The 24,952-nt window shown below is 41.7% G+C and overlaps 1 protein-coding gene across 1 annotated transcript in view; it reads right to left on the reverse strand.

Moving 5' to 3' along the window:
- Positions 1 to 18,816, reverse strand: part of PLD1 (phospholipase D1) — a 133,095-nt gene extending 114,279 nt beyond the window's left edge. Inside the window, exon 1 of the mRNA XM_067466046.1 lies at positions 18,732 to 18,816. The gene's annotated coding sequence lies outside the window, so the exon portion shown is untranslated. The remainder of the gene's footprint in view (positions 1 to 18,731) is intronic.
- Positions 18,817 to 24,952: the final 6,136 nt, after the last annotated feature.

Consider the following 24,952-nt stretch of genomic DNA (forward strand, 5'->3'; position numbering starts at 1 on the left):
ACAAAACCATGTAAACACCAAACCATTGACTACGGTGGGCTGACTGTACCAATCTCTGGAATGACCATAGAATACATAGGTAGACATGTGTTGGATTGTGTTGCTATTCTATGACTTCAAGTTGTTTCTGAGTAATGACTCTTTTTTCTTTAGTTATATTTATTCCTAAATATTTAATTGTGTCTTTAATTTTAATTTTCCCCTCCTGTTTTATATTTTTATCTCTTCTTCTCGATAATTAAATATCATTCCTGATTTGTTCCAATTAATTTGTAACCCTGTTATTATTCCAAATTCTGTTAAATGAGCCTCAGTTTTCTCCCATTGTTTTATTGGATGTTCCATTGATAAAAGGGTGTCATCTGCAAACAAATTTATTTTATATTTCTCTTTTATTCTTATTCCTTTTATACTACTGTAGTCTTTAATTACATTAGATAATAGTTCCATTACAATTGCAAATAAAATTGGGGAAAGAGGACATCCCTGCCACGTGCCTCATGTTATATCTGTTTTCCCTGTTAAACCATCATTCACCATTACTTAGGCATAAGTTTTTGAATATAATTTATCAATTAGGTTTCCTTGGAGGCTTGCCAAGGCCATTGCCTTCCTCTGAGACTGAGAAAGTGTGACTTGCCTGAGGTCACCCATTGGATTTTTAGATATCTAATCCAACACACACACACCTCTATACCATGCTGGCTCTCATGTCGGACCAACAGTTACATATAATCATTCACAGTAAGCTAAATATCATTCCCTACAATGAGCTTAGAATGACTTTCTTCCTTGTCATTTCACTCTCAGAACAACCATGCAAGATGGTTGTTATGAAAAGAGGCTGAAAAGAGAAATGAGCCAGTAAGTCTCATGGCTCAGCAGTGCCTAGCATAACGTTTAGTATACTCTACTACTCTAATGTGAGTCCAGCAAAACAGGATCTCTCCTCTTGAGTTTTCTATTGTGCATAAAAGTATATGTAGATACACTAGGCGTCTAGAGGAAATAAGGGAACAGAGCTCTGTGTCTTCAATAATTCTGAAGAAAAGGGAAATTAAGTAGGGCTTGCAAGTCAACATTAAGCAACAAGGCTTAATACTTCCAGCAATCACAGCTTTAATCTAACTAAATCTTTGTCTATGAGAGTTTATGCTACCAATTTCATTCTCTCAGTAAGTCTCTAAGGTATGACAAGATCCCTTTGCATACTAACACAGCTATGTTGGATGGTCATGTGTGAGATTATCAGACCATAGTTGGAAAATCCTTGGTTGGCAATCGAACAGAGCTCAGAAGTCTCCTTATCAAGATTTACCTATATTTAACAAGCCCCTGACTACCGTATATTCTGGTGTATAAGACTACATTTTAACCCAAGAAAAACTTTTCAAAAGTCAGGGGTCGCCTTATACGCTGGAGTAGTCTTATACATGGGAGTTGTCTTATACATGGGAGTAGTCTTATACACGGGAGTAGTCTTATACACGGGAGTAGTCTTATACGTGGGAGTGGTCTTATACACAGGGGTCGTCTTATAGAGCGGGTGCTGAAACTTCCAATCAGATTGGAGAATCTGTGGTTGCTGCATATGGTGGGTGAAGCTCAAAAATGGCAATGGCCGTGTCCCTGCCGTATGCAGCGACTGCATGAAAGCATTAAGGACGACGCTGTACAAGCATGGTAGAAGAAAATCCATTCATCGGGATTCATGGACTTAATGCGGTCTCATATTGAGCAGGGTGGACAGCCAAGTTTCTTCCTGCTAACTAGTTAAATCTGGAAACCCAACAATGCAAGCATCCTCTGGGAACTCCAGCAGGTCCTCTGTAAAATGCTTGCATTGTGGTGCGTCTTGCTATAACTAGACAACCATCAGCACCCCTCTGCTGTCCCCTCGCCAATATATGACTTCAAGAAAATGGCCAGTCTCTGGGAAGACTTAAATAATTTGCAACCAACTTTCATTTTGCATATAAGAATATATTTGAGAACTGTAGTTTCTGAATACTTTTTGCATTGGAGCAAATTAAATAAATTGGTGTGTTTTAAAAATGACATCCTGTCTCTTAAAGCACTGATTTCACTGAAAAGTATGGATGAAAATGTACCACTCAAAGCCTTTTTTCATTCAGAAGTGTCTTTGAGGCTTAGGGAACTTTCTTCCAAATAGGTATGTTGAAAACCACAAATCCAGTCTAGACAAAGCCACAGTAAGACATCTGTCTGACATTCTGCTGTATTTAGCAGAGAAAAAGGAAAAATCCTACTGGAAGATTTATTAATGCTTATTTTGTTTCTTGACCCTGATGACGGGGATGTTTCACTGCTCCTCTTTGGCAATCTTTCTTTTTAAGATTCAGTGTCATAAACATGGGGCCTAAATAGCCCCAGGGCATCAGATCCCATTTGATCTTGGAAGTTAAGCAGGGCCAGTCCTGGTTAGTACCTGGATAGGAGACCATCAACAAATACCAGGTGCTGCTGCATACATTTCAGGCAAATGAATCTTTTGAGTCTTCATTGCCTAAGAGGATTCTTAGAAGATTTGAAGACATATGCGTGTGTGCATACACATACATTGTTCATTTAATGATAATTTTAGAAAAGATTATTAATTTCTAAATCTGGAAATCAATGCTTTTGAACAAATCCAGTAGTTAAGGGTGTGGGTTTATAGTATAAATTGACCCTTCTATCCATCCATAGTTAGTACCAGTTAACTTGCCTATTCTTTCTCACTATAGATTTATGGCATTTATATTTCACCAGTGAGAACCATACAGACCTCTATATGTTGTTGGACTGCAAGTCCCATCACCCCTAGTCAGCATAGCTAGTATAGTAATTATTTTGCATATATATATATATATATATATATATGCAAATCTTCTGCATGTACACTCCATTAAGTGACCACCTTATTTGATTCTAGGGCTGTTGGAAGAGAAAAATAGCTTAAAAGTGAAACTACATCTGAAATCAGCTGTCTCACTTTTTCTTCCCTGACACAAGATCTCCAGATGCCATCTAGTGGCTTCGTTCTTGCTTTTATTCCACAGGAACATACTGGAGCAACGGGCATGGGTGTTTCAATTTTCTGCTAAATTATGAAAGTCAGGAAGTAGCTGTGGGAAAACCATCAACACTCACATGGTTGTTATGAGCCACGTTCACAGAAAAGAAATGTATTTGCACCTCTCCTGAGAAATAATGTGGCATGCAATGAACTAAATAGATGTTTTAAAAGTGTCACATCTTATTGACAAAGAAAGTGCATTGATACATTGATTTAATGAAGGCAAGACCAATTAGACTGTGGAGTTTCTGAAATCACTGCCACAACATTTAACCCATATCCTTATAGCTGCATTGTATAAGCTAAAGAGTGTGGTCCATTAATACTGTGGGCTGATAAGAAGGCCAAGAAATGGCTCCTACAACAAAAATCATGTCTGAGGTCTCCCTAGAAGCCGAATAAACCGAGGTTGTTGTACTTTGACCATATTGTGAGAAGACCGAACACACTAGAAAAGAAAATAATGCTTGGTAAGTTAGAAAGTACAGTAAAGTCTCGCTTATCCAACATAAACGGGCTGGCAGAAGGATGGATAAGCAAAAATGTTAGATAATAGGGAGGAATTAAGGAAAAACCTATTAAACATCAAATTACATAATGATTTTATAAATTAAGCACCAAAACATCATGTTTTACTAGAAATCAACAGAAAAAGGAGTTCAGTACATGGTAATGTCATGTAGCAATTACTGTATTTACAAATTTAGCAACAAAACATCGTGATGCATTGAAAGAGCTGTAGATCTGGGCAGGAAGCAGACTGCATTGGATAATACAGAACATTGATGAGTGAAGGTTGGATAAGCGAGACTCTACTGTAGTAGGAAAAATCACCACATTACTGATAGATGGGACTCATTTAAGGAAGCCACATCCCTGTATCTTCAAGATCTGACCAGGGCTCTTGGTGACAGCGTGTTTTGGAGGTCTCATTTATGGGGTCACCAGAAGTCAACTCGGCTGAAGTAATAACACCCACATCGAGACAAGTTCTATATGCTAACAAATTCCCCCAACCCCCAAATTGAGTTTTTAAATTTTTTATTGATACATCCCAACAATTAACAAAATTTTGCCATACAAGCCTTATCTCAGTATACATTATTCCAAAAGTAAATATTCTTTAAATGACACTTTATAGATGTGTATCACCCATCACCCACTCTCGCCCCCAAATTGAGTTTACCCTCAAGAGAAAGCCAAAACAAATCTTGGTCTCTCAGCTAATTGCACCTGGAGGTCACAACTGTTTTCCAACACTCATTTACCCGTTCACACAAATACAACTTTTATGATGGTTAGGGGTTTGCGAAACTGTAGGCTTTTTTTTAAAAGGCCTTTCAAAACCTTTTTATCAGATTGGACAATTTATCCATTTAGGTCCATAATGCTTTGTGAAATCTAGTCTCTGAGGGCCAAAAATCACAACCTTCTGAATGGTGTGGGGATGGGAGATATAACCTTGAGGCTTGTCTGTTCAAGGTTGAGACAGGAAGGTCAGTGGTGGAGTGAAGACCAACTAGGAAGTACAGAATTAATAAGATTTCAACACGTTTGGGGAGTTGGGAATGTGAAAAGTTTCATGACGTTCATGCCATAACGATTCAGTAAAGCATGATTTTATTTTCAACAGCTGTGTCTGACGGTGTACATTTAAGAACTGAAAGAAAAAACTGCTCATGCCTTATTACCCACTGATGAACATTTCACCTTACTCAGAATATCAGTTACCTTAAGACCCAAGTACCAGATCCTAGGAGGGATTGTTGTTGTGAGTTTTCAAGTCATTTTTGACATATAGTGATCCTAATGAGAACCTATCACAGGGCTTTCCTGGCAAGATTTGTTCAGAAGGGCTTGCCTTTGCACTTCACAGAGGCTAAGATACTGTGACTACCGCATATAAGACGACCCCCAACTTTTCCAGTTAAAATATAGAGTTTGGGATATACTTGCCATATAAGACTACCCCTCCTCCAACACACACCAAATAAATATTTTAAAAGCATCAGATTTGATTTCAATATGGTAATGTTCCTATTACCGTACCTCCTACTCTGCCTCTCAGATCTTGCACATGTGCACCTGCACCACTTCACTGCAGTCTTCAGGAGCGAAATCTGAGAAGCAGAGGAGGAGGTACAGTAATAGGATACAAGGGCGGGCCAGACAGTTAAAAGATTTGTGTTTTTCTGGGCCCAGAGCCACTCTCTTTTTTCCATACCCCAGGCACTCCGAACGCCTGCAGCTTGCTCCGCCCTTCACTTACACCTTCCCGGTGAGGTGCCCCTTCACCTCACCATCGGGACCGCATTAAGTCAGCGAATTCTGATGAATTGATTTTTTTCTACCATACTTGTACAACATCACCCTTAATGCTTTCACACAGTCGCTGCATACGACAGGGACGCAGCCACTGCCATTTTGGAGCTCCCCCCACAGTATGCAGCAACCACAGATTCTCCAATCCGGATTGGAAGATTCAGCACCCGCTCTATAAGACGACTCCCAGCGTATAAGATTACTCCCACATATAAGATGACTCTCATGCATAAGGCTACTCCAGTGCATAAGATGATCCTTGTGTATAAGACTACTCCCGTGTATAAGATGACCCCTGACGTTTGAGAAGATTTTCTTGGGTTAAAAAGTAGTCTTATACACCAGAATATACGGTAGTTTCCATGGCAAAGCAGGAACTTGAACCCTGGTCCCCAAAGTCATAGGGCAGTGCTCAAACCATTACACCATGCTAGCATAAGATGAAAAAGACAAGGTGAGTGAATCGGAACCCAGTGGAACGGCAGGACCAATCTGGACAAGGGGTCCACAACTCCCTCCTTCTCCTTCTCAATAATCTATGGCACTAAATTAGATTGAGTGGGTTGTAAATCATGCTGCTGAAAGTAGATAAGGCAAATTAGCAGCTCCATCCAAGCTGCCATATTACATAATTGCGTTGCTCATTGTAGGTGTGTTGCAGTAGGTGGAGCAGAACCATCATGAAATCAAATAATGATAAACAGAGTAAGAGAGGTACACACAGAAAATGAGACAACTAATACAGAAAATAAACCTTTCTGTAAGTGCCTTTTATCACAATCCAAAAAACTCATAACACACTGTAAAGCTCTCACTGACCATACAGTGACTACTAAACATGATGGATATGGAGAAGTACATAGAAAAGGCTGGGTAATGCATGCATGTGATGGGAGCTGTTAACATGACACCATCCATTTTAGAATGAAGCACTATGGTTTGCTGGGCTGTGGAGATGATTCTCCCCGTTTCCCTCTGCTCATGTAATGAGGTCCTAAGTCCCGAATAAAGAAAAATTGCCTAAGTTGGGGCTGCTGAGCTTGGAGTGGGAAGAAGAGAAGAAACAAAAAAGTGTATGAAATTGCAACTGTTATAGAAGTAGGAAGTTCTTTTTTTTCATAACATAAGACCTTGGGGTAATCAACTGAAGCTGAAAGGCAGAAGATTTAAGACTGATAATAGGAAGTGCTTTTTACATAGTCACAGTTAAACTGCAGAATAGTTTTGATGGCCAATGACTTGGATAGTTTCAAAGGGGAATTACCATATATCTAACTACCTATTTATAAGTTGAGGACAGATTTTGGAGCTAAAATTATGGACTTTAACCCATTAATAAGTTGAGGGTGATACTGCAGAGAGACAAAAGCTCAAATTCCACTTCTGGGGATCAGCCGTTCTGGCCACCTCTTCCATTTCTCCGCCGAGGCATTCAAAAGGGCCAGAAATGGTGCTACGGTTGGAAGGAAAGAGTTTCAGTGCTCTCAGGATTGACTCAGCTCTTGCCTTTTGCCACTATTCAGAAAAGGGGATGGTTACTTTTAAAGTAAGAATTAAAATACAATACTTACATTGATCTATGGATAAGTTGATCCTGTTTTTAAGAAAATATTTAGACTTATACACAAATATAGAGGTTGGTTCTATTTAGGGTCATCAGCACCAGAGTAAGTGTGATGTAGTGGTTTGGGCATTGGACTAAGACTCTGGAGACCAGGGCCTGAATCCCCACTTTGTCATGAAAACCCACTGGGTAACTTAGAGGAAATCACACTTTCTCAGAGAAAGGCCATGACAAATCTCTTCTGAACACATCTTGTCAGGAAAACCCCATGATAGATTCACCTTAATTTCATTATAAGTTTTATTTTATATTTATTACTTCGCTTATATACCGCAATTCTCAGCCTAATGGCGACTCATTGCGGTGTTGCAAGTTGTAATTGACTTGAAAGCACACATTAGCAACAAAGGGCCACTAGTCTGGGTGGCTATACATCTCCAGAATCAGTGGTGGTGCGTCTCCCTATATCAGCTGACAAAGAATTGTGTGGATGAGAAAGGTCTTTGGTCTGATCTAGCAGGGCTCTCCTTATGTTCTCCTTAGAACACAATTGTGGTCATCCTTGCTCAGCATCTCCAGCTGGCTAGATAACTGATGTAGTCCAATATATTATAGGTTACTGATGACCTTCCTGTGGAAACACAGATTCATTTCAGTGTCTCTTTCTATTTCTGTCTCTCTTTTTGTGTATGTAATGTGCATGTAAACATTTGTACTATCACCAGCCCTTAGATGAGGGCGTACAGAAACCTAAGTAAACAACTTAAGTAGCACCTTTGTGAATAACCTTCAATCATAGGTTGTGGTATATTTACATCTCCATCTTTCTCCTGTCTCTTGCTTATCCCTTGACCTGGGAGTGGCATGCTAAACATCGCATTACTAACAAAGTACTTATTACTGAGAAAGCAGAAGGTATCAAATAAAGCAGACAAATAGAAGGTGTCTGGATTTTGGTTTCCAGTTGAAGTATATACTTTCGCATTGTTTCACTTTGGACTATGGAGCAAAACTTGGAAAAGTTACTTGTTTGGACTACATCTCCCAGACAGCATGGCAAATACAATAACTTAACATTGACAACAATAACTATTAAGTCCCCTGAAAAGATTCAGCATACCAAATTTCACTAGGTGGTTTGGATGAAGAACACACAATATCTGTCCATATAAAATCCAACATGAAATGGCCAAAATCATGCCACTAATTTCTTTGCAGAAAGTGTAATCAATTATATTTTGGGGGGGTTAACTGGTTAGGTTAATTGTGAACATTCCTTCTGGATGTGGAGAACTGGGAGATCTAATATTGCAGAAGGATTTTCATACACTGTTATCTCTCCATGTGTTGGATCAAGGGACTGGTTATTTAGTGTTCAACCAACACTAAGCACTTCTTTTGTTCAGGATCACAACACACACCTGATAGATAAATACAGGATGTAAAACCACATTTCCATACAACACCCAGTCTAGATCAATATACTGAAGCCATTAAGGTGGAAAGTGAAATATCATTTGTTTGATCTGTACTACAGAAGAAATTCTTATTTTTCAACAGCAAAATAAAACTGTTTTCACAGTATATTATATAAAATGTTAATACAGTAGAACTTCTATATCTTCACTGAGCCCCTGGAGGCACAGTGCATTAAACCCCTGTGCCGGCAGGACTGAAGACCGACAGGTCGCAGGTTTGAATCCAGGGAGAGTGTGGATGAGCTCCCTCTGTCAGCTCCAGCTACTCATGCGGGGACATGAGAGAAGCCTCCCACAAGGATGGTAACACATCAAAACATCCGGGCATCCCCTGAGCAATGTCCTTGCCGACGGCCAATTCTCTCACACCAGAAGCGACTTGCAATTTCTCAAGTTGCTCCTGACACGATCAAAAAAAAGGGAGATAACTTCCCAGATTTTGGATGGATACATGAAACCACAAACCCTGTTATTTTCAATGGAATGAACAACAGAGGAGAGGGTGCAATCTGTAGTGGAAGCCCTAAGTGAGTAATAATCAGTGATTCCACTGGATAAGTGAAACTACATATATATTTTGTCACAGTTAAGCGGTTCATACTATATTGTACTGAAAAGCCCAAGTGAGTACTAATCAGTGATACAATGGATAAGTAAAACTCCTTATATATTTTGCCACAGTTATGAGGTTCATACTGTATTTTAATGTAGCAGAGTTAGACCTACCATGAGGCAAAATGAAGCTGTCACTTAGGGAAAAAAATGCTGCCAGCAAATGTAACAGGAGAGAGTCTTGTACTCCCAGATTGCACTGCATCCTCAAATAGCCAGTTGCCTCCTGATATGGTAGAGCAAGTTTTCTCATCATCAATTATTTTTTTTGTACAGGGAATGCAGGGAAAAAGAAAACATTCCTCTCTCTATCCCAGACAGCAAAATTATTGCAGGACTGGAACGCAAAGATAAAGTACAAGCTTCACTTTTCATGGAGCTTCATAACTAGTTCCTGATGAAAAGGGTAATTAAAGTCAATGAGACTTCCAGGGCTCTTAAGACTGTTATGCTCTTACCTGCCAATGGCATTGTGAGGCATCTACCAAGCAATTTCTTTCTAACGGTTTACCCCAACAAGTTCATGCATTGCAAAAATCAGTGGTTTATCTCTGTTAAATGACCGTAATGGTGAACAGTGTTTGGCCTACAAGGTACAGCACATGTTATGCAATGGTGACACCACTACAGAGGAATTATGAAGGAAGTTCTTTTTTAACAATCAGAATTCCTTAAATGAACCACTGTGCTCTACACTATGCAGACAACTTGCAAGTGAAGGATGTACATAGAAATGAAGAAACGCCACTTCAGAGAATCTGCTTACAGGGGGCTCTTCAGTGAGTCTATATGGTCAGTTTTCATGCTAACAGCTTTTTACAGAAGCCTGTATATCCTAAAGACACCAGATCCCAACTGATCTTGGAAACTAAGAAGAATTCAGGCTGATAAAAATTTGGATGAGAGACCACCAATAAAGTTCAGGTGCTCTAAGCTATATTTCAGAAGGAGAAACTGGTATAACCACCTCAGAGTACTCCTTCCCTAAGCAAATCCTAAGTAAATTAATAGGGTCACTTGCAACAGGCAACTTGAAGCCACAAACGCACACACAAAGGCCTAAACTTTTAGGAAAGTTTAGACCTGAACAGGCATGTTGCCGGGGGGGGGGGGGCTTCAGCCCCCCCCCCCCCAAATTCTCATGGTGGTTCGCGAAAAGGCCTTAAAGGTAAAGGTAGTCCCCTGACATTAAGTCCAGTCATGTCTGACTCTGGGGTGTGGTGCTCATCTCCATTTCTAAGCCGAAGAGCCAGCGTTGTCCGTAGACACCTCCAAGGTCATGTGGCCGGCATGACTGCATGGAGCGCCGTTACCTTCCCGCCGGAGCGGTACCTATTGATCTACTCACATTTGCATGTTTTCGAACTGCTAGGTTGGCAGAAGCTAGGGCTGACAGCGGAAGCTCACGCCGCTCCCTGGAATCGAACCTGTGACCTTTCGATCAACAAGCTCAGCAGCTCAGTGCTTTAACCCACTGCGCCACCGGGGGCACCTTAACTGGTGCATTATTTAAACTGTTATATTTATTCATATCATGATCTGATCACCATACTCAATATATCCCATATGCATGGGGGTATTGGGGTAATGATACAAAAGGTTTGCTAGGGTAGACCCTCTTTCACTCTGACTCAGCCCCCCCTGAAACTCAGCCCCCCCCCGAACAAAAACTCAGCCCCTCCCCCCCCCCCCCCCCCCGAATCAAAATTCTGACTACGGGCCTGGACCTGAATCATTCTTTCTGACAAGCCAATATTCCAGCCTTGTTCACTCTTTCGTCACTGGGCACTACCTGTCACTGAGAAGACAAGTGTGTCTGAACATACATATATGTGTGCACGTATGCACAAATGCACACACACAAATACTCACAAACTCCAGTGATTCACTGGCAAATTTTAAAGTTTGAGAACTCATCATGACAGCCTGAATTTGGGGTCCTCCAGATATAGTTAGACTGCAGCTCTCATCTCCATAATGGGATTTGCAGCCCAATCACATCTGGAAAGTACACATCGTTCACACTGTTGGACAACAGCAGCAACAGCAACAATAACATGCTTCAGTCTGTTTTCTATTGCATAATTTGAAGTGAAGAGAGGACACAGAATACAAGTATGTCCCAATTCATGTATCTAGAATCCATAGACAACTTCTACATATATTTTTCTGTAGTGGCCTCTCTTTGTCTTTGTCTTTGTACATTTCCCAGGGAAACAAGCATGGCCTCTTCTGTGCTGGCTTCCAGAAGAGCCATTATAGTTCTTTTACTCCTGTGAAACATTTTGCCTTAAGTTACATAGATATAACCATGAATAATAAGATCTTGGATAATTCCTTTTTCATTACAACAGCAACACCTCCCAGACCCTCACTGGCCATGTTGGCTGCAGAGCATTCAGGGATGTGTCATTCAAAAAGTAAGTTTTCCAAACTCTGGAAAGTATGTACGACAACTATCTATTTTTCAGAATGGCAGTTCATTTTTCACCTGGCCACAATTTGTATTGCATTAATAAAAGAATCTTAATGAACTAAATATGTCCATGACAATTCAACCATAAGGATTTTTCTAAAGGAAGTAAAGTGCCTCTAGCCCAGGTGTTTATTCAATGGAATAAATTAGTGTGACACTCTTTGCTTAAACATGGGAACACCTATTTACAATTGACTAATCCACCCAGTGCCCTTTGATGGTGAGAAACCAAAGGCAAAATGATACGAAGCATGTTGCTTTATTTCTCTCTTCTAGCAGAAACAACTATTGTCACATAACTAAGTTTGAAATATAATGTGTATTAAGCAAAGAAGGAGGAACAGAGCACGGGTTTGATGTTTGTGTGCTTTTATTTTTTATTTAGAACATCTATAAACTGCTTAATAGAACACCAGCTTTGAAGCTGCAAAGCCTGTTTTGAGTCAGCCTTAAATGAAGCGTAATAAGAGATTGCAAAATGGAATTGGGTGAGTTCTTTTAGGTGTGTACAGATTCTGGACTACAACTAAAGGTTCTGGGTTCTAATCTACAGTCTTGCCATTATTTACATTCCTCAGAAACTTTAAATAAAATCTGAAGTCCATATAGCATTTAGTAGTCCATTATCTAATTAAATGTGAAATTATTTCATATATTTCACCTTTAGGGTGAGATTGGATAGTTTCAGCTGTAGAGTAGAGTTTCACTTATCCAACATAAATGGGCCGGTAGAACATTGGATAAGCGAAAATGTTGGATAATAAGGGGAAATTAAGGAAAAGCCTATTAAACCTCAAATTAAGCACCAAAACATCATCTTTTACAACAAATCAACAGAAAAAGCAGTTGAATACATAATAACATTATATAGTAATTACTGTATTTATGAATTTAGCACCAAAACACCACAATGTATTGAAGCAGCTGTGGATCCGGGAGTGAGGCAGACTGCATTGGATAATATAGAACATTGGATGAGTGAAGGTTGGATTACTGAGACCCTACTGTATTTGTTTTAAAATAACAATAATGAATAGCACTTTGTGCAGCATGTGGCTGCCATTGAGCTGACACAGCTCTACACTTCTGCACAGACCACTGACATGAGTGGTCAGTGCAGATGTGGCCATGGGCAGCTAAGGAAACAAAGCAAGGAAAACCCATGGCTGCAATTTTGGGCATGACAGCACAACAAAACAGACTAGACCTTGGCTTCCAAATGTGGTTTGTAGGGATAGATTCAGGGTCCTTCCACGCAGCCATATAACCCAGAATATCAAGGCACAAAATTCCACAATATCTGCTTTGAACTGGTTTATCTAAGTCCACACAGCCATATATTCCAGTTCAAAGCAGAAAATGTGGGGTTTTATACAGCTGTGTGGAAGGGGCCTCAGACACGACGACATGCCAAAATGCAACAATCCCCAGTCTGGTTTACTGTTTTGTGAGAACCTGGCCATTAAATTATATCCTCTTCAACACAACACACCAGCTAGCCCTTTATTGGCCTTTCACTCTTACGAAATTTTCAACTCAGATCTTTCCTGGGCTCATTTCCTTAGTGTATTTTGATGAGAGATTACAGGGCGTGAACTCTGGGCCTGGGTTGCATCCCTTTCACAATGGATATTGAATCTGATCAGGTGTGAGTCAAGAAAAAACCAAAGCAAAGGCACAAAGACTTGATGAGGTCTTAGTAGTTCAATGTTGTTTGCACAACATCTCAGAATGTATTTCTTTGTTCAGAGAGCGATCTTTGAAGTCCACTGGGTTATCTGTAAAGTCTTTCCTGCAACACTGCAGGTGAAGCTTAAAAATGTATTCAATGCCATGATTCACACTGTTTCTGGTTTTTAGGAATGAATACTGATGCCTTTTTGCAGGCAAGATGGTTCTTCCCACAGACAAGATGGAATTAACACTAAGCTTGGTGAAGTCCTGAAATTTGCAGACACATACTAAAATCATAAAGGAAAAAAAAAAGACTCCCAGTAGCCACAGAATACTGAGAGGAAGCAGAACAGAAAGGGGAAGAAAATAGAGTATCTTGAAGGCAAGGCTAACTGCTGGGACAGGGAAGAATTTCAAACTGCAATGCTTGTTGCAGGACCAACTTGGTTATTTTAAAAACCCACCACCATTTTTAGCAATCCGTGGTACTTATTGTTAGCTTTGCTTGCTTTCCTCTTTTCTTTTGGGACAAAGCAAACTCTGAGCACAATCTATTTCCAACAACTTGGGATTTTGTGTGTTTACCCAGAAGAAAGATACAGTGAATTCTGTGAACATCAATAGTATCATAGAATCATAGAGTTGGAAGAGATCTCATGGGTCATCCAGTCCAACCCCCTGCCAAGAAGCAGGACAATTGCGTTCAAAGCACCCCCAACAGATGGCCATCTAGCCTTTGTTTGAAAGCCTCCATAGAAGGAGTCTCCACCAGACTCCGGGGTAGAGAGTTCCTCTGCTGAACAGCTCTCACAGTCAGGATGTTCTTCCTAATGTTCAAGTGGAATTTCCTTTCCTGTAGTTTGAAGCCATGGCTCTGTGTCCTAGTCTCCAGGGCAGCAGAAAACAAGCTTGCTCCCTCCTCCCTATGTCTTCTCCTCACATATTTATACATGGCTATCATGTCTCCTCTCAGTACACACTACACACACTCCCATCAAGTTAAGCATTACTCCCTTTTGGTAAACAGTGTGCTATAGTGCTTTGACTAGAGCCCCATCTACATGGACCCGAAAACCCGGAAGAAAGTGGGATAAAGGGGGGAAGATTGGTGCTTTGTTATATATGCATCCTGAACCATCATTGAGAGAGAAGAAATAAAAAAAAACTGCTGGTGGATGTCCTGTAACTTTTGTAGTTCCCTTCGATCCATATTAACCAAACTTTTTTTGGATGCTGTGAGACGATTTCCCAGGACTCATGGCTCTGTGTGAGGAGTCTCCTTAAGATACTGGAATTTTTAATCCTGCTTCCTTACTCCAGATTAAGCAGCTGTTTGGAAGGGTCCTAGGACTCTGGGAGTTCAAATCTCCACTTAGCCAAGGAATTTTTTGGGTGACCTTAGACAAGTCACACTTTCTCAGTCTCAGGGCCCTTCCACAAAGCCATATAACCCAGAATATCAAGGCAGAAAATCCCACAGTATCTGCTTTGAACTGGGTTATCTGAGTCCACACTGCCATATTTTATAGTTCAAAGCAGAAAATGTGGCATTTTATTCAGCTGTGTGGAAGGGGCCTCAGAGGAAATAAGTTGCACACCTATTGAAAAAATCTAATGGCAGAAAACCCCCTGAGGGTCTCGATAAATTGGAAATGAGTTGAAGCACACAGCAACAACTAGGTAGGGGCTCAGATTAGTCCAGTTATTTTTTCAGAAAGATTTAAACACATGCCCCGAGTCTCCAATAGAATCCAATTAACATTAAAGGTCATGTATGCATGTGAAAGAGTCTTCAAGCAACCTGTTGACTTACGGTGACCCCATGAATTCTTTACAGGGTTTTCTTAGGCAAGGAACATTGAGAGCTGGTTATGCCAGTTCTTTCCTCTGAAATATAGCCCACAGCACTTGCTATTCATTAGCATTCTCCCATCTAAGTACTAACCAGGCCTGGCCGTGCTTAGCTCCCAAAATCAGGTGCCTTTAGGGTATTCAGACTTGTGCCCTAGCTTAACAGTACTTCCTCTTACGACTGTCACTTAAGGCCAAATTCAATAGAAAGTTAATTGTGTCAATCCATGAGCTCTGTTGCATGAATCTCTTGGTGGGGAAGTGGAGAGGGTGGAATCCTTCAGGCCACAGAATGGGAAAGGATTTCCATTACTACCCCTGTCAGTTCCCACTGTTCCCACACCACAAACACATGCTTCTTCTCCATGTTGTGCCTCATTTATCCAGAATTACAAAATCCTTAATATTCCAAAATAGTGCAGGTGAGCGACACAGGGTCCTTCCACAGATTATCAAGGCAGAAAATCCCATAATATTTGCTTTGAACTGGGTTATCTGAGTGCACATTGCCATATATTCCAATTCAAAGCAGATACTGTGGGGTTTAATTCAGCTGTGTGGAAGGGGCCTTAGACCCCATTTACTCTGCCCATTAAAATTCAGATTATCTGCTGGACTATATTAGTCTACAGTGCCATATAATCCAGTTCAAAGCAGACATTCTGGATTTTATATACCAGTGTAAATGGGGCCTTAGATGCTGACACATTAGCTTTCTTGAGGTTCAATGCACACAAATATTTTTTCATAGACATGTACAACACTTATGGTTGCAAGGATTTCAGGTAAGGGATGCTCAATCTGTATTTAGGTGTTAATAGCTTTCACCAAGTAAAAGTTACATCTACTTTGGCACCTATGAGGGGTTTTTTTTTTATCGTGTCAGGAGTATCTTGGGAGACCGCAAGTCACTTCTGGTGTGAGAGAATTGGCCATCTGCATGGACGTTGCTCAGGGGATGCTCCAATGTATTACCATCCCGTGGGAGCTAACAGACGGGAACTTACCACGCTCCCCAGATTCAAACCGCCGACTTTTTGATCAGCAGTCCTGCCGGCACAAGGGTTTAACCCATTGGGCAATTGGGGGCTCTGGCACCTATGAGTGAAGTGGTAAAATACAAAGGCAGGGCACAATAGGGCCAATGCAATAGAGCATATACGTTACTCTACCATTCACCTCACCAACCTGATGCTGTCCAGACACCTTGCACTATCACACCCAGCATCCCCAACCATTCTGATGATTCAGGTACTTTGGAAAAAATAATAATCCCAAACTCCCAGACTATAATGAGAGAGATGTTCAGATCTGCACACTGCAACACAACTTCCTTTAGTCCTGTTCTGGAGAAATATGCTGGTGTGACTTAGGTGACTACTCTTATACTGTGAATATTAAAACAAAATCTCTCAAAATGAAATACCGGTTGGCCCTTTCTTGGTAATAGGGGGCACTTTGGAGTCAATGAAAAGTGTTATTTCCATACATCGAGGGAACCACTGACCACATGGGGAAGCTGATGAAAAAACGCAACCTACAAACTCTCTACAGACCCACTAAGAAAATCCAACAAACACTACGTTCAGCAAAGGACAAGAGGGATCTTCTCACCTCTGCAGGAGTCTACCGGATACCATGCAGCTGTGGACAAGTCTACAGAGGGACCCACAAACACAACAAGGCCCAGACACGAATGAAGGAACATGAAGGGCACTGCAGACTACTACAACCTGAGAAGCCAGCCATAGCAGAACCCTTGATGAACCAACCTGAACACAACATATTATTTGAGAACACAGAAATACTGGACCACTCCAACAACTGTGTCAGACTATACAGAGAAGACATTGAAATCCACAAGCATGTGGATAATTTCAACATAAAGGAGGAAACCATGAAAATGAACAAAATCTGACTACCAGTATAAAAAACTCTAAAATCAGGACAGTAAATAAAGAACAACACTCAGAAGACAGGGAAATTTAAGACAAGAAACAATCAGGGCCAGTTAATCACTTCTCAGCAAAGGATTCCCCCAGGCAGGAACCAGCCAAGCCTTGAAGCTGCAAAGATATTCAATGCTAAGCAAGGTGATCAATTGCAACAGTCATGCTTGCCTCAAGCAGATGAGTGTTTTTTCTCCCACCCTGGACATTATTCCACAGATATATAAACCTCACTTGCCTAGTTTCCAACAGACCTCAGAACTTCTAAGGATGCCTGGCATAGATGTGGGTAAAAAGTCAGGAGAGAATGCTTCTGGAACATGGCCATACAAACTCACAGCAACCCAATGTATATACTGGCAGACCTTCCAAGTCAATTTAAACTTACATGTTATTGGTATAAATAATGTTACTGTGTTTTAATCTTATATCTTTTACTATATAGTGTTTTAATAGTCTTATGTTGTTATCTATGTACTTGAGCTGTGTCTTACTCTGCCTGGAGCCTTGAGGAGAGTGGCTAAGAATTAATTCATGCATTATTATTATTATTATTATTATTATTATTATTATTATGTTAATGAAGTCCCTGAAGTGTCATAGATCTTCTCAATTAAACTTCTCTGGAGAAAATTATTTATTTAGTATTTATTTACTGTATTTCTATCCTGCCTTTCTCAGTCTAAAAGTGACTCAAGGTGGCTTACAAAATGGTAGCAATTTGATGTCATAACCATCTAAAAAAATACAATTACAAACATTTAAAATAACATTATAAAACCCATACACAAAACCATTGAAAACATATAATAGCCAATGTCTTCCTGATTAATCACATTTCCCAATAGCATTGTCTGAGCCCTTCCATGTTTCAGTCTTACATAATTCCGTGTTTATCTATTGCAGCGTATTCCTGAATACTTGTTCGAAGAGCCAGGTTTTTACTTTTTTTTCTGGAAAGTCAGGAGGGAGGGGGCCGATCTAATATCCCTAGAGAGGTAATTCCACAGCCGAGGGGCCACCACTGAGAAGGCCCTGTCTCTCATCCCTGCGAAGAAGGCGGGATCAAGAGCAGGGCCTCCCCAGATGATTCATAAGGAGAGATACGTTTGGACAGCTAAGCTGGGCTGGAACTGTTTAGAAAACCATGGGTCAACTTCAGTTCCCAGAATCCACAAAGCAGGGGGAGGGGCGGGGGAGGAAGAGGGATGCCTGCGTCTCCCGCGTTCTACTCGCCCAACACAGTTGCAAAGTATGAATAATACTTCCTGGTCCTTTTTTTTCTTTCCAAAATATTGATTCTGTTCCTAGATAAGCACACAATAATCCAGGAAGAAGAGGCGCTGCTATTTTTAAAGCATGGGAAATGCATCAGGTCCCCTCCTGGAACTGCAGTTGCCTTTGCCACTTCCTCTTCAGCCTGGCAAGCTTACTTTTTAGACTGCTCTGAGTTGGCTCCTGGCCTGGCTGCCCAAAAAGGAACTTTTCTAGGCTTGTCTCCTTGTCCCTGGGATCAGATGGGAGCAAGAAGGAAAAGAAGGAGTCCAATAAGGCAGGAGCCAGGGGTGAAAAGGAGAGAAGGAAGTGGAGCGCAGGTTGCAAGAGAGGAGTTTTTCAAAGAAAGTTGCAAAACTTCCCAAAAAAAACCCCCTCCGGATTAAATCATGACCTTCTGGTCCACAGCTGACCCAACTGACCCATTCATTGAGGCATCTCCTCGACTCACCTGGATCCCACGCGTGTTTAGTCCGTGGAAAGTGACAGCTGGGAAATAGCCGGGGAGGGAGATCAGCGGCCAAAAAAAGCCTTGGAGCAGCAAGTGAAGGGAGGGGCCCGGCTTGGCTGGGGGCGGGGTCACAGCTGTACACGCTGGGACGGAAGGCGATGCTCCAGTGTCACGTGTGGACGCGCAGGCAATTCAGCCTTGGGTATGGAGGGGCTTGGAAAGTTTGAAAAGACCAACAAAATATTGTCGAAGGCTTTCATGGCTGGAATCACTAGGTTCTTGTGGGTTTTTTCGGGCTATAGGGCCATGTTCTAGAGGCATTTCTCCTGACGTTTCGCCTGCATCTATGGCAAGCATCCTCAGAGGTAGTGAGGTCTGTTGGAATTAGGACAATGGGTTTATATATCTGTGGAATGGCTGGGGTGGGGCTCATCTCTGCTGGAGCTAGGTGTGAATGTTTCAACTGACCACCTTCATTAGCATTTGAAGGCCTGCCTGAGCCTGGGAAAATCTTTTGTTGAGAGGCGTTAAGATGTGCCTGGTTGTTTCCTCTCTGCTGTTTTGCTGTTGTAATTTTAGAGTTTTTTAATGCTGGTAGCCAGATTTTGTTCATTTTCATGGTCTCTTCCTTTCTGTTGAAATTATCCACATGCTTGTGGATTTCAATGGCTTCTCTGTGGACAAGTCTACAATAGGGACCACCAAACGCAGCGCCCAAACAAGAATCAAGGAACATGAAAGGCACTGCAGACTACTTCAACCAGAGAAGTCTGCCATAGCGGAGCACTTGATGAACCAACCTGGACACAGCATATTATTTGAGAACACAGAAATGCTGGACCACACCAACAACCACCATGCCAGACTACAACAGCACAACAACAAAGAGGAAGCAGGCAGGGACATCTAATTACCTCTCAACAAAAGTTTGCTCCAGGCACAGTCAGCCCATTGTATGTTAATCAAAGTGGTCAGTTGAAACATTCACACCTAGCTCCAGCAGACAAGAATCCTTTGTCTCACCCTGGTCATTCCACAGATATATAAACCCTTTTTCCTAGTTCCAACAAAGCTCACTACCTCTGAGGATGCTTGCCATAGATGCAGGCGAAATGTCAGGAGAGAATGCCTCTAGACCATGACCATACAACCCGAAAAAACCTACAACAACCCATCAAGGGGATCTTGATGCACCTTTGAGAAGGTTAAGTCTCAAAGGCGCTACACGAGGCATGGGCAAACTTGGATCCTCCAGCTGTTTTGGACTTCAACTCCCACCATTCCTAACAGCCTCAGGACCCTTCCTTTCCCCCCTCAGCCGCTTAAGGGCCTGAGGCTGTTAGGAATGGTGGGAGTTGAAGTCCAAAATGTCTGGAGGGCCCAAGTTTGTCCATGTCTGTTCTACATGAGCCCCATGCAAACTATATTCTAGTCCAATGGTTCTCAACCTTCCTAATACCCCGATCCCTTAAAACAGTTTCTCCTGTTATGGTGACCCCCAACCATAACATTATATTTGTTGCTACTTTTGCTTCTGTTATGATGTTATGAAATGTGAAATATCTTGCATGCAGGATGTATTTCCTTTCACTGGACCCAATTTGTCAGAAATACCTGATATGTCCAAATTTGAATACTGGTGGGATAGAGCCACCAGTGGCGCAGTGGGTCAAACCCCTGTGCCGGCAGGACTGAAGACCGACAGGTCGCAGGTTCAAATCCAGGGAGCGGCGGATGAGCTCTCTCTATCAGCTCCAGCTCCTCATGCAGGGACATGAGAGAAACCTCTCAGAAGGATGATAAAAACATTAAATCATCCAGGCGTCCCCTGGACAACGTCCTTGCAGATGGCCAATTCTCTCACACCAGAAGCGACTTGCTCCTGACACGACAAAAACAAAAACAAAAAAACAAAACACTGGTGGGTAGGGGAAGGAATTGATTTTGTAATTTAAGAGTTGTAGTTGCTGGGATTTGTAGTTCACCTACATTCAAAGAGCACTCTGAACTCCACCAATGATGGAATTGAACCAAACTTGGCACACGGAACTCCCATGACCAACAGAAAATACTGGAAGGGTTTGGTGGGCACTGACCTTGGGTTTTGGAGTTGTAGTTCACCTACATCCAGAGAGCACTGTGGACTCAAACAATGATTGATTTGGGCCAAACTTGGCACAACTAATCAATATGCCCAAATGTGAACACTGGTGGAGTTTGGGGAAAACAGACCTTGACATTTGGGAGTTATAGTTGCTGGGATTTATAGCTCACCTACAATCAAAGAGCATTCTGAACCCCAGCAACAATAGAATTGAGCCAAACTTCCCACACAGAACCCCCATGACCAATAAAAAACACTTTGTTTTCCAATGGTCTTTGGAGACCCCCTCATGACACCCAGGTTGAGAAACGGTGTTCTAGTCAGTGATTCACAAAACTCTGGTCTTCCAGTTTATTGGACTTCCAACTCCCAGAATCTCTGACCAGTTGCTAAAGTGGCTGAGGCTGCTGGGAGGTGAAGTCATGGTCCCATCGTACTGAGCCATGGTGACTCAAATGGTATCAAACTCCATGAACTTTACAAAGTAGATCCACAGTATGTCTTGAAATGGTCTCAAAAGTGCCCCAAAATCACCTAGTATCTTCATAAATTATCTGCAAGTGCACCTGATTCCCTATGCCTTCTCATATCTTGACATGTTGTGCTGCTTTTCTGCCAAAAGAATCAGCCACACAGCCAATTAGCATTTTCCCCAGCCGTCCTAGAAGGGATAATAGGCCATTGTCTATTTTCTTGGTGCAGGATGTTGTTGTTTCGAAGTCCAAACAACAAGCTGCCTTCTGGGACGGAAGAGCAAACAGTACACAATGCACAGTTATCTCTGGCTCTGTAGGAGATGGAGTCATAGCCACGAACTGAATAGCAGCTGGCCCTCTGTACGTGTTTGGTTGGAGGTGTGCCCCACTTTACTTGCCACCCCCCACCCTTTACATGTTTCCAAGAAGTACCAGTCTTGTAAAGGGAATGTCCATCTTTTTATGATCTTAGTTCTACAGCAGGCATGGGAAAACTTCAGAATTTAGGAATGGTGGGAGTTGAAGTCCAAAACACCTGGAGGGCTGAACTTTGCCTATGCATGTTCTACATCATCCTGGTGCTCTTTTTCCTTCTGATGTGCCCAGTAGGTGCTCATATTTTTCCCTCATCCATCCATGCTGCCATTGATTCTAATCATCTTCCTCTCATGCCTTTCTTTTCTTGTGCCAATCCTCCAACATTTCACAGATGAAACCAAGGATCCAAGCATTATCAGAGTATGCTCAAGCTGGGAAAGTGGTTAATAAGGAAGGACAAACAAGGTAAGGGAAGCTGCAGCAGTTTGGTTTTGTCTGAGCCTACTGGGAAGGATAAGATTCCACCTCCTCTTCTCCTCACGACTAGATCAGCTGAATGGAAACTACTTTGAACTCAATTGAAGTCAGCTTGAGCCCAAGAAGGGGAAAAATAAGAATTGGGGGAAAGCTGGAAAAATGGAACCATCAGGACTGTCTCTGCCAAATTCAAGTAGCGATTCTACTTTCCCTTCGAAAAGGGCATTTCCAGACAGGGCACTTCCAGATAGTGTCAAAATGCTGATTTTAAAAGGGGGCAAAAAATCTCGGGACCTGACAGCAAGCCTATACACAGACCTGTCAGTCCCAGGAAATGGTCCCCTGCCATCCTCACACCTTCCTTTGAAGTGGATCAAGATGGAGGGTGGACAGGTGACATCTGGCAGAAGTTTTAAAAAAATCTCTGAAATGCGCTGGACCTCATATGCGCACATGCAGAGAACCCAATGTTCACATAAGCAGATTTCTTATCTCTCTTCCAACTGTCAATTCAATTTAATATTGTAAGAAAGAAAGGAATGGTTCCAGATAGTTCTAATTGATTTCCAGTTGTGCGTCTTTTGAGCCACCTGTGTGTCCATGGCTCCATTTTTGACAGCCCGATCAACTGTTTTGGGCTTTTAAAACACACATGTGTGTGAAGCAGTCCACACAGTGTTCAGAAGGAAGTCATGGTATATAGTCATGCAAAGGTGCACATTTTGGGAGGAGATATTGGGTTTTAAGTGCACCTTTTAAACACATGCTTTTCCACCCACACTTTCCCCTAACATCATTTAGCTGACACCATTCCTTTTATCCCAGTTACTTCTGGGTTTTACTGCATGGGTGGAAGGGCCTTTATTGCTCTCTCTCACTCTCCACCCAAACACTTTAGCCAGTACTTACCAGGTAGCAGGGCTGGTTTCGCTTGGCAAACTACCCCAATCCAGGTTTGCATTGCCATTTCTGCCTTGTCAAGATACACCTTAGGATGGAGGGCATTTACTGTTGCTGCCTACACGCAAAATATCTTGGGCAGTTCCTGCCCTCCACAGTGTAGAGGGCTCGAAGGATGGATCCAGCTTCAAAGCTGCATAATTCATAATGGTAATGTGCTACAATTACACAAACAGTTACAAACGGTTTAATGATTTATCAAATTATCATTTTTACTAACCATTTTGAGACAGAAAAAAATCTAAAAAATAACTCTGCAGATGGGGAATATGTCATTAGCTCTTTTGTTGCAGGATTGCCATCTTTGAATGATGGAGGCTAGGGGTTGTTTGTGCACTGGGAGAGGTATCTAGTTGCAAGGGTTTTATTTATTTGTAAGAGTTTTATCTAGTTGTAAGAGTTTTATTTATTGTGATTGCAAAGATATAGCAATTTCACCCAGTATTTTAAGTGGCAACATCCATGCAAAGGAGAATGCCTAGGGTTGTTCCTAAAACTCTGCAACACTGGCTGTCCCCTGAGGCAGAGCTGCTCATCACCCTGTATACTTCACAGCATTTTGAATATTTACTTTGGAAAGTATGCTGAACTGGGAAGGGATGGCAGGTCAGCTCTGACAGGTATGATAGTAAGAGCTGATGTTGTCCATTTTCCTAATCACAGTCTGCAGGAAGAAGTGGTGAGATGCTACAGGTGTGCCTGTCAAGATTACAACTCTTGTTAGGAGAGAAGTGCTAGACTGGGGGCCCAGGGAAAAGGCCATCCTAAACAGACGCGACTCAACTGGTTTTGTGCCAAACCAAGCCGAGAGTGTCAGTGCTAGAAGCAATTAGCAAGATGTTGCTAGACTTGTCCCCTGAGGCAGGTTCGACTGTGCCTTCGTGAGAGACAGAGGGAGTCATACATTTAAGTATGTCTGGTGTTTTCATTGCTTTCCTTCTGGCAGCTATACCAATCATTCCCTGCCCTTCAAACTACCATCCACATTTTAAAAATATCATGTGATAGACCAGTGGTTCTCAACTTTCCTTATGCCATAACCCCTTAATACAGTTCCCCCAACCATAAAATTATTATTGTAGCTACTTCATAGCTGTAATTTTGCTACTGTTGTGAATCATCATGTAAATATTAGATATGCAGGGTGTAGTTTCATTCACTGGATCAAATTTGGCACAAATACCTGATATGCCCATATTTGAAAACTGATAGGATTGCCCGGGGGGGAGGGGAGAGGGGGGTTGTAATTGATTTTGTCATGCTGTTCGTATTTGTTGTGAACCGCTGTGAGTCGCCTTCGGGCTGAGAACAGCGGTATATAAGTAAGGTAAATAAATAAATAAATAAATTTGAGAGTTGTCGTTGCTGAGATTTATAGTTCACCTACAATTAAAGAGCATTCTGAACTCCACCAATGATGGAATTGAACCAAACTTGGCACACAGAACTCCCATGACCAACAGAAAATACTGGAAAGGTTTGGTGGGCATTGACCTTGAGTTTTGGAGTTGTAGTTCACCTACATCCTGAGAGCACTGTGGACTCAAACAATAATGGATCTAGACCAAACTTGGCATGAATAGTCAGTATGCCCAAATGTGAACACTGGTGGAGTTTGGGGAAAATAGGCCTTGCCATTTGAGAGTTGTTGTTGCTGGGATTTATAGTTCACCTACAATCAAAGAGCACTCTGAACCCAGCCCACAATGAATCTGCACCAAACTTGGCACACTACCTACATGGCCAACATTGAATACTGGTGGGGTTGTGGGGGGGCTGTTTTTGAATTTTGGGAGTTTTTTAATTATTATTTATTTAGGGCTTTTATATTCCGTCCTTTCTCAACCTCTGCAGAGGGACTAAACCTCCGCAGAGGGAGTTGTAGT

The sequence above is a fragment of the Anolis sagrei genome, chromosome 3 (assembly GCF_037176765.1).
Source record: "Anolis sagrei isolate rAnoSag1 chromosome 3, rAnoSag1.mat, whole genome shotgun sequence".
Lineage (NCBI taxonomy): Eukaryota > Metazoa > Chordata > Lepidosauria > Squamata > Dactyloidae > Anolis > Anolis sagrei.